Below are 13,947 nucleotides of genomic sequence, written 5' to 3' on the forward strand. Positions count from 1 at the left end.
TTTTGTAAATTCCATAACTTTTTCATACGAGCTCCATTTTTTGACGTTCTTCATATCCCCAGAAAGCCCTCAATGAGATCTACAACTTTCATTTAGACTCTATTGGCTAATTTTGACTTTATTTTTCGTCCTTATTTTTGTACAATTAATTGATTTTGCTAAAATCATAACTCTCTCGTACGGACTCCATTTTTGGCATTTTTTCTCAAATTTCCTATTTTAAAGAGTATTACGATTTTCTTTTTGGCGACTTTAGCTACAAGTCAACCGTTCTTGTAACAACGTAAATTTTCAAAACAATTTTTCATTTCTTTAAAACATAATTTCATTCAAGACAAACCATAAAATCCAATGTAACATGGTCATAATACAAAACATATCAATCCCAAGATCAATCATATCCAAATCCGCCTATGTGTGTGTACGAGTCATGTCGGCGCCTTCCCACGGTCCTCACTAGTACCTGAAACACATTACACATAAACACTGTAAGCAAGAAGCTTAGTGAGTTCCTTAATATACCACTTACATACATACGCCTTTCCAGGCCATACTCCACACAACCTTCCGGTCCATGTGTCTCAGGGGACTTCCGTCCCAACCCGGTACACCTTCCGGTCCTACCCGTGTCGACTTTCCGGTCCATAACTCCCCCACCTTCCGGTCCACATCATATTGCCTTCCGGACCATATCATAATGCCTTCCGGCCCATATCAAGCATAACATACACTATCACATACATAGCGCATACGAAACAGACAACTCATAGCATACAATGCATATATCTCATGGCATACCAGACCTTCTGGTCACACATAAGTACCCTTCCAGGTACAGTAGAGTGAGAAGACTCACCTCAGATGTCTCGGTAAATCTCTGACTCAGAAGAAATACGATCTAGCCTCCGCCTAATCACATAAAGTAAATAATCTCATAAATATATCTCTCAGGACTAGACTCAACCCACTCTTGGCACCCTCGGAAGGGCAAAAGACCATTTTACCCCTCTTTGACTCAAAGGCCACATTGTTGACCAAATCCTATCAGTCAACAAAAGTCAACGGTCAAACTTTAAGCCGACTCGTCGAGTGCACTTGGGCGACTCGGCGAGTCTACACGTGTCCACGAACTCTTTAGTCTCGCTTGGCACGTCGAGTCCCTCCCCTTGCTCGACGAGTCACACTTGGCATGAATCACGGGGCCACCCCGACTCAACTCGTCGAGTCTCAAGATTAACTCGGCGAGTTCCGCTTTGAACTCCAGTCCTCTGATTCCCCCCTGACTCACTGAGTTATTTCCCCCAACTCGGCAAGTCCACTCACTGAGTGATTCACGGGAAACCCTAACCCTACTTGCCGAGTCTGCCCTTGCACTCGGCGAGTTCATGCCATGCACAAACTCAAATGGCCTCCTGAGGTCAGATGTGACCTTCCTAATCCTGATAAACATGTAAAGTTCGAGTCTTGACACACATGGGACGTCTAGGAGGCTTCACTTGATGATTTAGCCCCAAAAGTAACATCCTTAGCTCAACACCTCCATATCTCAACATAAAGCCAGTTAAGATAAGTTCTATAGACCAGTATGGGTCCAGATCTGAAGTATCAAAGTGAATAGGGCCATATCCTCACAATCTTCTTCCAATAAAGGTCATAAAACTCTACATCTATGGATTCCTTCCACAAAACAGATAAAAGGGCGATATAATACCTCAAAGATGAAGTCTCTTGCTCGAAATCCATAGATGCACAATCTCCTTGGTCTCCTCTAAGTTAGAAACACCTCCTTCTTGCAAGAACCAACCACAAAGATCAAGAAATGGCTCCTATCCTCTCACAAATGCGCTAGCTCCTTTAGGGTTTCTCTCTGGGGTTTGGTAGCCGCAAATGACGACCCTAATGGGCCTTTAAATAGGTCCCAAACCCAGGAAATTAGGGTTTCATTAAATAGCGTGGACTCACCAAGTCCACCTCATAAACTCGCCGAGTCCAGCCATGAACCCGGATAAGAATCCGCGACCCTACTCGGTTAGTCTAAGCACCAACTCGTCGAGTCCATTCACAACCTCCAAAAAGAAAAGAATAAAAATATACCTGGGAATCTGGATGTTACAATTCTCCCCCACTAGAATCAGACTTTTCCCTCGAAGTCTTACTCTGCAAACAACTTGGGATGCTGCTCCCGCATCTCTCGCTCCGGCTCCCAAGTCAACTCTGACCCTTTCCGATGCTGCCACTGGACCTGCACCAGAGGCACCTCCTTGTTCCTCAGAACCTTGATCTTCCGATCCCTGATCATTACCGGTCTCTCAACATAGTCCAGGATCGCATCTACCTAAATATCCTCTAATGGCACCACTGCCGACTCGTCGGCTATACATTTTTCTCAGCTGCGACACGTGGAAGGTGTCATGAATCTGACCCAACTCCGCAGGTAGCTCCAACCGGTAGGCTATGCTTCCTACTCCCACGATCACCCTGAAAGGACCAATATATCGGGGCCCCAGCTTGCCCCTCTTCCTGAATCGTATCACTCCTTTCCAATGAGAGACCTTCAGGAGCACGAAGTCGCCAACCTGAAATTCGAGCTCGGACCGGCGCCTGTCCGCATAACTCTTCTGGCGACTCTGAGCGGTCAACAACTTCTTTCTGACCTACTGTATTTGCTCTGTCGTCTGAAGCACGATCTCTGTACTACCCATCACACGCTGCTGTACCTCTCCCCAACAAATGGGGGTCAGACACCTCCTCCCATACAACAGCTCAAAGGGTGGCATACCAATGCTCGAATGATGGCTGTTGTTGTAGGAAAACTCTGCCAAGGGTAAGTACGTGTCCCAACTCCCGCCGAAATCCAACACACATGCTCGGAGCATGTCCTCGAGCGTCTGAATCGTCCGCTCACTCTGCCCATCAGTATGTGGGTGGTATGCGGTACTAAAATGCAGCCTCGTACCCAATTCCTCATGAAATTTCTTCCAGAATCTTAAAGTGAAATGCATATCTCGATCTGAGACAATCGAGATCGACATCCCATGTCGCTATACCACCTCCCTCACGTATATCTCTGCCAACCTCTCCGCGGAAGAGCTCTCACTGATAGCAAGGAAATGAGTGCTCTTCGTCAACCTGTCCACAATCACCCAAATTGCATCGACACCTCTCACAGTTCTTGGCAATTTGGTGATGAAATCCATGGTAATATGTTCCCATTTCCACTCGGGAATCTCTAACGGCTGCAGCTTACCATGCGGATGTTGGTGCTCTGGCGCATATTCAAGTTGGGCTGATCCATCAAGTACTTCAGACTCTTGTGGTCCGTGTATATGGTACACCGAACCCCATACAGATAGTGACGCCAGATCTTGAGGGCGAACACCACAGCCCCCAACTCCAGGTCGTAGGTGGATACCTCGACTCATGAGGCTTCAGCTGCCTCGATGCATAGGCTATCACATGCCCCCTCTGCATAAGCACTGCTCCTAACCTGGATATCGATGCATCACAGTACACCATAAAATCCTCCATCCCTTCCGGGAGTGCTAGCATCGGGGCTTCGCACAACTTCTGGCGAAGTGTCTCAAATGAGGTCTGCTGCTCCGGACCCCAAGAAAAAGCGACACCCTTCCAGGTCAACTTGGTGAGTGGCACCACGATCTTGGAGAAATCCTTAATAAATCTTCGATAATAGTCGGCCAACCTAGAAAGCTCCTGATCTCGGTGGGCGATCTCGGCGCCTCCCACCTCATGACCGCCTCAATCTTGGCCGGATCAACCAATATCCCATTCTGGTTGACGAGATCTCCCAAGAATCGGACCTCTCGTAACCAGAACTCACACTTGGAGAATTTGGCATAAAGCCTATCCGATCTCAGAACTCCAAGGATCTCCCTCAAATGCTCCTCATGTTGTTCTCTAGACCTCGAATACACCAAAATATCATCAATGAATACGATCACCGACCGATCCAGCATCGGTCTGCACACTCTGTTCATGAGATCCATGAACGCAGCTGGTGCATTGGTGAGCCCAAAAGGCATCTCCACAAACTCGTAATTCCCATAACGAGTTCTGAATGTTGTCTTCTGGATATCTTCATCCCGAACCCTCATCTGATGATAAACCGACCTCAAGTCTATCTTGGAGAACCAAGACGCTCCCCGCAAGTGATCGAATAGATCATCAATCCTCGGCAATGGATAACGGTTCTTGACCGTCAACTTGTTCAACTCCCGGTAATCAATGCACATCTGGTGTGAACCATCCTTTTTCTTGACAAAAATAATCAGTGCTCCCTAAGGCGAGCTACTTGGTCGGATAAACCCCTTCCCCAGCAGCTCCTGAAGCTGTGAGGATAACTCCTGCATCTCTGGCAGCGCGAGGCGATAAGGCGCCTTGGCGACAGGTGCTGCTCTCGGAATCAAATCGATACGGAACTCCACTTGCCTCTCGGGAGGCACACCCGATAATTCCTCGGGAAAAACATCCGGGAACTCGCACACTATCGGAACCTCATCAATCGAACCTGGCCTCCCAGCGGCCAATCACATGTCCATCACATAGGCTACAAATCCACTGCAGCCCTGCTGCAAACTCTTCCTTGCCCTGGCAGCCGAGCAAAACGCTGACCCACACCGGGTTCCCTCGCCATACACCGTAAGTACTCCCCCACTAGGGTCTCGTATCGTCACCAACTGACGCTCACAATCTATCACTGCTCCGAATCGGCTCAACCAATCCATGCCCACTATAACACACACGTCCCCCATCGCAATTGGAACCAGATCTATCAGGAACTCCACACCGAAGATCTCAAGAATACATCCTCGAATCACATCCATAGCATACACTGCTCGCTCGTCAGCTATGGAAACTCGCAGAGGTCGACTCAACGCCTCTCGACGGATACTAATGTGCTGACTAAATGCCAAAGAAACAAATGACCAACTCGCACCCGAGTCAAATAACACCAAAGCAGGTACAAAACTCACAAGAAAAGTACCTATGCATAACATCATATAAGCACAATATCTCAGCAAAAAGATAAACACATAATACATACCAGCCACAACATCGGGTGCTGCGCGGACCTCCTCCGCAGTCAACTGGAAAGCTCTCCCACGAGCCTTCAGAGCCTCGTCCTTCACTGGTCGAACCTCGGTAACCCTAGCAGCAGGTGCAGATCCCTGAGCTGACCCCTGATGCAACTGTGGACACTCGGCCTTCCGATGGCTAGTCTGGTTGCAATGAAAGCAAACCATAAATCCCTTGGGGCAATCCTTGGCGATATGCCCCTTGCCATATTTGTAGCAATCACCCAATCGACAGGCCCCTCATGACCCTTGCCGCACTTTCCGTAAGTGCGGTCCTTCTGGCCTCCAGTCCTCGAATCAGCGGACTTGGTCCGCTTGGCTGCCGGCTGAGACTGAGCTGGTCACCGATCCATCCTCTAAGACTCGGCCTCCTCCCTAGCCTGAGTCTCCAACTCAATCTCCCTCTTCCGGGCATTTTCCTGGAGCTCAGCAAATGTCCGGTACGTCGAGTTCAACACGAACTCCCGAATGTCCCTCCTCAGAATGCCCAAATACCGACTCATCCGTGCCTGCTTAGTAGACACCTGCTCAGGGCAGAACATCGCCCTCTCATGAAACTTCCGGGTAACCACAGTAACTGAATCATTACCCTGCTTGAGGGTCAAAAACTCCTGAACCAACCGTTCCCTCTCCACCGGGGGAACATACTCATCTCTGAACATGGCGGTGAACCTCTCCCATGTCACCGCTGAAATCTCTGCAAGAGCGAAGCTCGCCGTCACAAACTTCCACCAATCCTTCGCCCCCAAGCGAAGTTGGTTCAAAGCGAACCGTACCCTCAGATGCTCTAGACATGAACACGTATAGAAGCATCCCTCAATATCAGCACTCCATCTTATCGCAGCGATCGGATCTTGCGTCCCATTAAACTCAGGTGGCTTCGTGTTGCTGAACTCCCAGAACAACAACGAGTCACCTCCCTGAGGCCTGGCAGCAGCCACAACTGATGTAGCTGCAGCGGCTGCAGCCTCAGTCACCGCGGCGTACCGCTCATCGAAAGTATCAATCAGTGTGGTCTTGATAGACCCAAACATCTCCGGAATCTCGGCCCTGATTGCCGCAGCCACCTCATCGTGGATCATCTGACGAAGCTCCTCGTCACTCACACCGCTCGCCTCAGGTCTGTGGCTTGTCCCAACCATGATGTCTCTAAAATATAACACAACAATATCAAAGACACATTCGAGCATGCTCGTGCTCGATAACTCAACCCTACTTGTTCCTTAGTATCCAAAGGATTCTTACTTAGAGTGTGCACGGCTTCGGTGTCTTCGGTAGTACGGGCCCTTATACTACCGCATACACCGCATCAGTATTCACCCTAAGTCCTCTTCCTTGGATCCTAGATCACAAGTACTCTATATCTCACTGGCATAGGCTACCCTTCAGTAGACCTCTTATCAACCCCTCACTGCTACCTACTCGCTCTCAAGCATCACATAGCAGCACAATCCTTCCTAGGCTAAGGCATCACAAAATCAGGCCACTCTAGTCCTAATATGAATACCTATCCAGCTATAGCATGCATAATATAACATATCATATCTCATAACACATAATGTAAGGGCATTTTGGGGGTTCACCGTTCGGGCGCTGGCTGACCGTACACACTGCTCCGCTTTGGTTGTCTCAAAATCTCTTGCTTTTTAGGAAAATTAGTTTTTATCGTTTGAAAAATTTCTCAAATCCTCAGTTTGAGTTCAGTTACGCCCGAAGGTGCATCCGAATCCCTCAAACCAAGGCTCTGATACCAACTTGTAACAACGTAAATTTTCAAAACAATTTTTCATTTCTTTAAAACATAATTTCATTCAAGACAAACCACAAAATCCAATGTAACATGGTCATAATACAAAACATATCAATCCCAAGATCAATCATATCCAAATCCGCCTGTGTGTGTGTACGATCATGCCGGCACCTTCCCGCGGTCCTCACTAGTACCTGAAACACATTACACATAAACACTGTAAGCAAGAAGCTTAGTGAGTTCCCCAATATACCACTTACATACATACGCCTTTCCAGGCCATACTCCACATGACCTTCCGGTCCATGTGTCTCAGGGGACTTCCGTCCCAACCTGGTAAACCTTCCGGTCCTACCCGTGTCGACCTTCCGGTCCATAACACCCCGACCTTCTGGTCCACATCATATTGCCTTCCGGACCATATCATAATGCCTTCCGGCCCATATCAAGCATAACATACACTATCACATACATAGCGCATACGAAACAGACAACTCATAGCATACAATGCATATATCTCATGGCATACCAGACCTTCCGGTCACACATAAGTACCCTTCCAGGTACAGTAGAGTGAGAAGACTCACCTCAGATGTCTCGGTAAATCTCTGACTCAGAAGAAATACGATCTAGCCTCCGCCTAATCACATAAAGTAAATAATCTCATAAATATATCTCTCAGGACTAGACTCAACCCACTCTTGGCACCCTCGGAAGGGCAAAAGACCATTTTACCCCTCTTTGACTCAAAGGCCACATTGTTGACCAAATCCTATCAGTCAACAAAAGTCAACGGTCAAACTTTAAGCCGACTCGTCGAGTGCACTTGGGCGACTCGACGAGTCTACACGTGTCCACGAACTCTTTAGTCTCGCTTGGCACGTCGAGTCCCTCCCCTTGCTCGACGAGTCACACTTGGCATGAATCGCGGGGCCACCCTGACTCAACTCGTCGAGTCTCAAGATTAACTCGGCGAGTTCCACTTTGAACTCCAGTCCTCTGATTCCCCCCTGACTCACTGAGTTATTTCCCCCAACTCGGCAAGTCCACTCACTGAGTGATTCACGGGAAACCCTAACCCTACTTGCCGAGTCTGCCATTGCACTCGGCGAGTTCATGCCATGCACAAACTCAAATGGCCTCCTGAGGTCAGATCTGTTCCTTGAATCCATAGATTTGACCTTCCCAAGCCTGATAAACACGTAAAGTTCAAGTCTTGATACTTATGGGACGTCTAGGAGGCTTCACTTGATGATTTAGCCCCAAAAGCAACATCCTTAGCTCAACACCTCCATATCTCAACATAAAGCCAACTGAGATAAGTTCTATAGACCACTATGCGTCCAGATCTGAAGTATCAAAGTGAATAGGGCCATATCCTCACAATCTTCTTCCAATAAAGGTCATAAAACTCTACATCTATGGATTCCTTCCACAAAACAGATAAAGGGGCGATATAATACCTCAAAGATGAAGTCACTTGCTCGAAATCCACAGATGCACAACCTCCTTGGTATCCTCTAAGCTGGAAACACCTCCTTCTTGCAAGAACCAACCACAAAGATCAAGAAATGGCTCCTATCTTCTCACAAACGCTCTAGCACCTTTAGGGTTTCTCTCTGGGGTTTGGTAGCCGCAAATGACGGCCCTAAGGGCCTTTAAATAGGTCCCAACCCCAAGAAATTAGGGTTTCATTAAACAGCGTAGACTCGCCGAGTCCACCTCATGAACTCGCCGAGTCCAGCCATGAACCCGGATATGAATTCGCGACCCTACTCGGCGAGTCTAAGCACCAACTCGCCGAGTCCCTTCACAATCTCCAAAATAAAAGAATAAAAATATACCTGAGAATCCGAATGTTACAATTATCTTCATATCTTTTTACATCACACATTCCTTATGCGTGACTGACTTTTATATATTTATAAAAATCATATTTAATTCATACGGAGTCGGATTTCTACGAAATTTATATTTTCGTGATCGAGACGACGTGTACTCTCTCTCTCTCTCACTCTCTCTTTTTTTTTCTCTCTCTCTCTCTATATATATTGTTGTTTTTGTAGAGATATGTGGTATGATAGTTAGATGTGTTTAGTATTATGCTAACTATATGTGTGATATTTGCATGGAAGACCATGGGAGGTGCCCATGACACGTGGATGTAAGATCATGCGGGGGAGCCCATGGCGTTTCAAGTAAATACCATGTGAGGAGCCCATGGCAATTGGATGTAAGACCATGTGGGGGAGCCCATGACATCCTGGAGTAAGACCTTGGGAGGAGCCCACGACATCCTTATATGTTTGTATGCATGGCTTATGTGGTATATGTAGCTTTTATAGCTAGTATGATATGTGCTTATATGGATTGTGTGTGGGGTATGCTATGGGGAAACTCACTAAACATTAGCTTACAGTTTGTAGATTTGTTTCAGGTACATCCAAGCCTAAGGGCAAGGGCAAGGCTTGATGGCGTGGGGTACACTCTCTCTCGGGCGTTTTATGGGACACTCTGATGTTTTGAAATAAAATTGTAATTGATATGAATTTTGAAAACAATTGTATTTAGATTTCATGGTTTATGGAAAAGTGTTTTGGCTAATCAAAAGTGAAAATTTTCTTTTGAGAATTTGGGTCGTTATAGGTTGGTATCAAAGCCTTGGTTTGAGGGATTCAGGCACGCCATCGGGTGTGTCAGGACTCAAACTAAGGAAATGGTAAAATTGTTTTCAAAAATAAAAATAAAAGTTAAAACTTTTAAGAAATGGAAAATAGGCACGCGTGATCAGCCGAGCCAAGTAAGTAGTTCCCCAGTATGTTAGTCATGTTATACCGATACTTGAGTTATGATAATCGTATGGATCTTACTATGTGTATGCTTTTAAAATTATATAAGATTAGGAGCTTATAGCCTTAGAATGATTGATTTGGCCTTATTTCCTGTTCCTTGTCTAGTTGTGGTCCCAGGGTAGAATCTCTTATTTGAAAGTCTATTTGATACTTTTCTGTGTATAATTTGCATGCATAAAGGCAACCTGCTATGATTGGTATGATTGATGTGGGTAGAGCAAATCTTAGGACCACCTAGGATTTGAGATATGCGGTAGTTTGTCGGATATGATTTATTTTGGGATGAATTAGTGTTATCAGGTAGAGCCTTGGGGAAGGTACAGGTAGGTGTGGAAGGTAGTATTGGGCTCGTACTACTGAAAGCACATGACCTGTACCCGAACCAATGTTAGACCTGGAAGCTCTAAGGAGGACCAGTATGGGAGGATCCCCTATATAGACATCCTGATCATTATGTTTTATGGTATTGCAGTACAGTATGGTGGTGACACGACACGGAGCTGGGGATCAGGATCGGGATCTGGATCTGGGTTGGGGGATGGTATCGAGCTCATTGACGATAGGTTGCGTGAGCTCATCGCGACCGAGGTTACAAGGGGCATCCTTGACGCTACCCCAGTTATCTTTGGGACGGTCAAGGAGGGTATGATGGAGATCATTGTTGGGTTTTGAGCACTATAACACTCCTATGGTGCACATGCAACCCTAAATGCTTTGGATCCATGTGTTCTCTATTATACATGCATATTTTCAATTTTTCCAAAGCATTGTCCTAACTAGCATATAAATTGCCAATTGAATAAAATATCTAGATAGATGACATCCCTTTTGAAGGACTTGTAGTTATTGACCCTTGAAAGCTTGAGTACCTCAAGTGTGATGCCTCTAATGGTTCATAAACATCTAGATAGATGACATACCTTTTGAAGGACTTGTAGTTCTTGACCCTTGAAAGCTTGAGTACCTCAAGTGTGATGCCTTTAATGGTTCACAAACACCAATATGCAAGAGGATGATTTAAGAGAATAATCTATTTATCTCAAAGATAAGAGGCAACCGATTTTGTTCTATGGGGGGGTTCTATTTATAGTGTTGGACATGCTAGGGTTACACTTGGTAAACCCTAATAACCCATGACTTTCCACATTCTCACGCTCCATGGGTTTAACCTCCATGGATTATCCATGGATTAGTTTAGCCCATAATCATGGATCATTATCCCACATTACAAGAATAATTGATTTACATAATCAATCCTCATATATTTAATTAGTCTATTTTGATCACAAAATTAATAAATTAATTCTTGATCAATACTAATTAAATAATTTCGTATTAATATATTATACTTGTAATATATTAATAAACCATAAATAACCTTATTCTCAAATATCATCCTATCAAATTGCACTGGTGAAGACAACCCAAAAGGACCATGCTACAATCGGGTCAAGTACATACCAGTTATAGTTATGGGCTTAGACACCAAATCCAACAATCTCCCACTTGGATAAGTCTAATAACTATTACTGCTTATGCAATTAAGGGTCTGACTTAGCAATCGTAAGCTTTCAAAAGCCGTTGTCGAGCTCTGACCTAGTCAGTGACACGTTCTTTAGATAAGTGATCATATACTCATCTGTTCTCAAGATATCTATGCGGACAAACACATGAAACATTTTCATACTTATTGTCCTGCAATTTGTTTCCCGATTTCTGATTTTTCTGACATAGAACATAACTGAACACATCAATTTAGTTCTGACCAGGCCTGACACATAAGTCAAAAAAATCACCGAGGGGCCCAAGATATCGCTTTTAATCCTCTTAGGTTAAAAGGAACAGATAAACTTCGACATTATATGCTTGTACCGACTACTCATCAAATCATGCACAACGAAACGTTTTATAACATCAAGTTATTGATGCGTTTTCATGCCATCAATGCACAACCAACTTGTAGTCAACAACTCATATATCTTGGTTTGAAGATTATATGATATTATCGTCTCACAATTACTCGTGATAAATTCCATGAAGTAATTAAGGTGAGCGCGGGTTGAATCCAATACTCAAATCTTATTTTACGAGCACTCATGAATGGTGTAGTAAACCTGTTGCTATGCCTAACTCCTTAGACAATCTTACAAGCCAACTCATGACAGTATTATTTCATACTTACTTCCAACGTATGATCGACCGTGGATAGTTTGAATAATAATAATAATCATAATTTTGTTATTCTGGAAGTCAAAACATGCAAAGTGAAACAATAGTAAATAATTGACACAAGACAGTAACTTTACTTATAAATGAAACTCCTTTTATTCATCATCAAACGTTAATTGCAATTTAGCTATTACAAGTTTCGATTTATGTAATTACTAAAACTAGTATCGTCGGGGACTTTGGATTCCCCGATTGAGGTTGAGATTGCGGATGACCGCACTGTGAGTGCTGCGAGGGTGTACCAGGAATGTGTCCTAAATGTGATTGGAGAGAGGTTTCGTGTTGATCTAGTTCTGATACCGTTGCGAGGGCTGAAGGTGATTGTCAAGATGGATTGGTTGGGGGTCAACGGGGCCATGATCGATTGTTAGCTCCAGTTGGTGAGGGTTCGAATCCCAAATGGGGGAGATGTTGTTATTCATGGGGAGAGTGCATCGCAGGGGCCAACCTTCTGTTCAACTGCGAGATCTAGGAGATTTTTTGTGGCAACCTCTTATTTTTTATATTGTAAAAGTCAACTAGAGTCAAACATGACAATTAAAGTCAAACTTATTGTTTTGAATTACTTATTTGATGTTAGATTGATAACCTATATGTGTTTAAACGCCTTTTTTTAGAAATGTAGTGCCTAATCTGAGAAGTCTCGCATGGGCCGCAAACCCTCGGTTCGTAGTCGAGAACCCACTTCGGACCACAAACCCTCAGTTCACAGCCGAGAACTCCCTTCTGACCGCAAACTTCGGTCTTATCCACTTGGTGCAAAAACCAATGCATGTGTCCCATCATCAATTTCGACCCTATACATATGGGGGGACCGAAAACACTTCCTCACTTCTACTCTTCTATCCGAAAACACACTTTTTACTCTCAAGAACACCAACTAAAAACCCCTCATTCTCCTTCAACTATCATCGAAAATCCTTTATATCTCCTTCGGATCTTGCTTAGAACATCAAGTATTCTTCATTTCATCAAGATCCTCAACCGAAAACCCTTGAATCTCCTTGGCTTCACCAAGGACACCAAGATCTTCAAGTGGCTGGCCGAAAACTCATTGTAGCATTTCAAAATCGCTTCTAACACTCTTATTTGTAAGTGAAACTTACAAATTAGTCTATTTCCTTAACGTACTTGTGATTATATTCACTAATTGTATACATATATTACATGAAATGCATTTAGGACTCGTTCTTGCCTTGGAATCTAACTTATGAAAACAAACATCCTATATCAAACCTTCAAACGAATCACTCACATAAGGTGAGCTCATACCCCTACAATTTACCTTTTTTCCGTGTTTTTAGGGGGGGGGGGGGGGGGGAATACAAGTAAAACACTATATTAATGGTGTTAACATTTACATGTGAAAGCAAACAAACAAAGGATTTCTTATGCTTATAAATATGTTAAAACCATTTTCAAACTATTTTTAAACTATTTTAAAATTGTGTTTATATCAAAAATCGTATTCATTTCTATATTTATGTATAAGTATGCTTTAACAGACTTAGGACTATTGTTAATACCGTGACTCATGTTCCTTGTTTGGTTGTGGGCTTAGGGTAGGATCGCTAGTCCGACTGTCGGCTAAATCATAATTATACATGCTAAATATATGAGTGAATGTTCAATCTCATTTTCGAAAACATACTTAACTCATTTGTTGTCACACCCCAAAACCGGAATGGCGGAAATGTTCTGGGGTGGATGACGTCATGTCAAGTATCACAACAAATGCATTATAGTAATCAAAGTACAACAAAACATTGCATTAATAGTAATAATTTTACATGGTTACATTACAATACTTCGAAGTAATACAAGTAAATATAAGTAAGTACGGCATGACACTAAGCTATCTTCATCAACTACTCCGGGGATGTACCTGTCTAATTTCTGACTTGATAATACAAGTTATTTGAAAAGCGAGTATCAGCATTTTTGCAAATGCTGGTGAGTTCATAAGCATTTAGTGTCATTTAGTCAAATAACTTTATAAAGTAGTAGTTTAAGTGTTTACAGT

Source organism: Lactuca serriola, chromosome 5 (assembly GCF_051521515.1).
Source record: "Lactuca serriola cultivar US96UC23 chromosome 5, Lser_US96UC23_V15, whole genome shotgun sequence".
Lineage (NCBI taxonomy): Eukaryota > Viridiplantae > Streptophyta > Magnoliopsida > Asterales > Asteraceae > Lactuca > Lactuca serriola.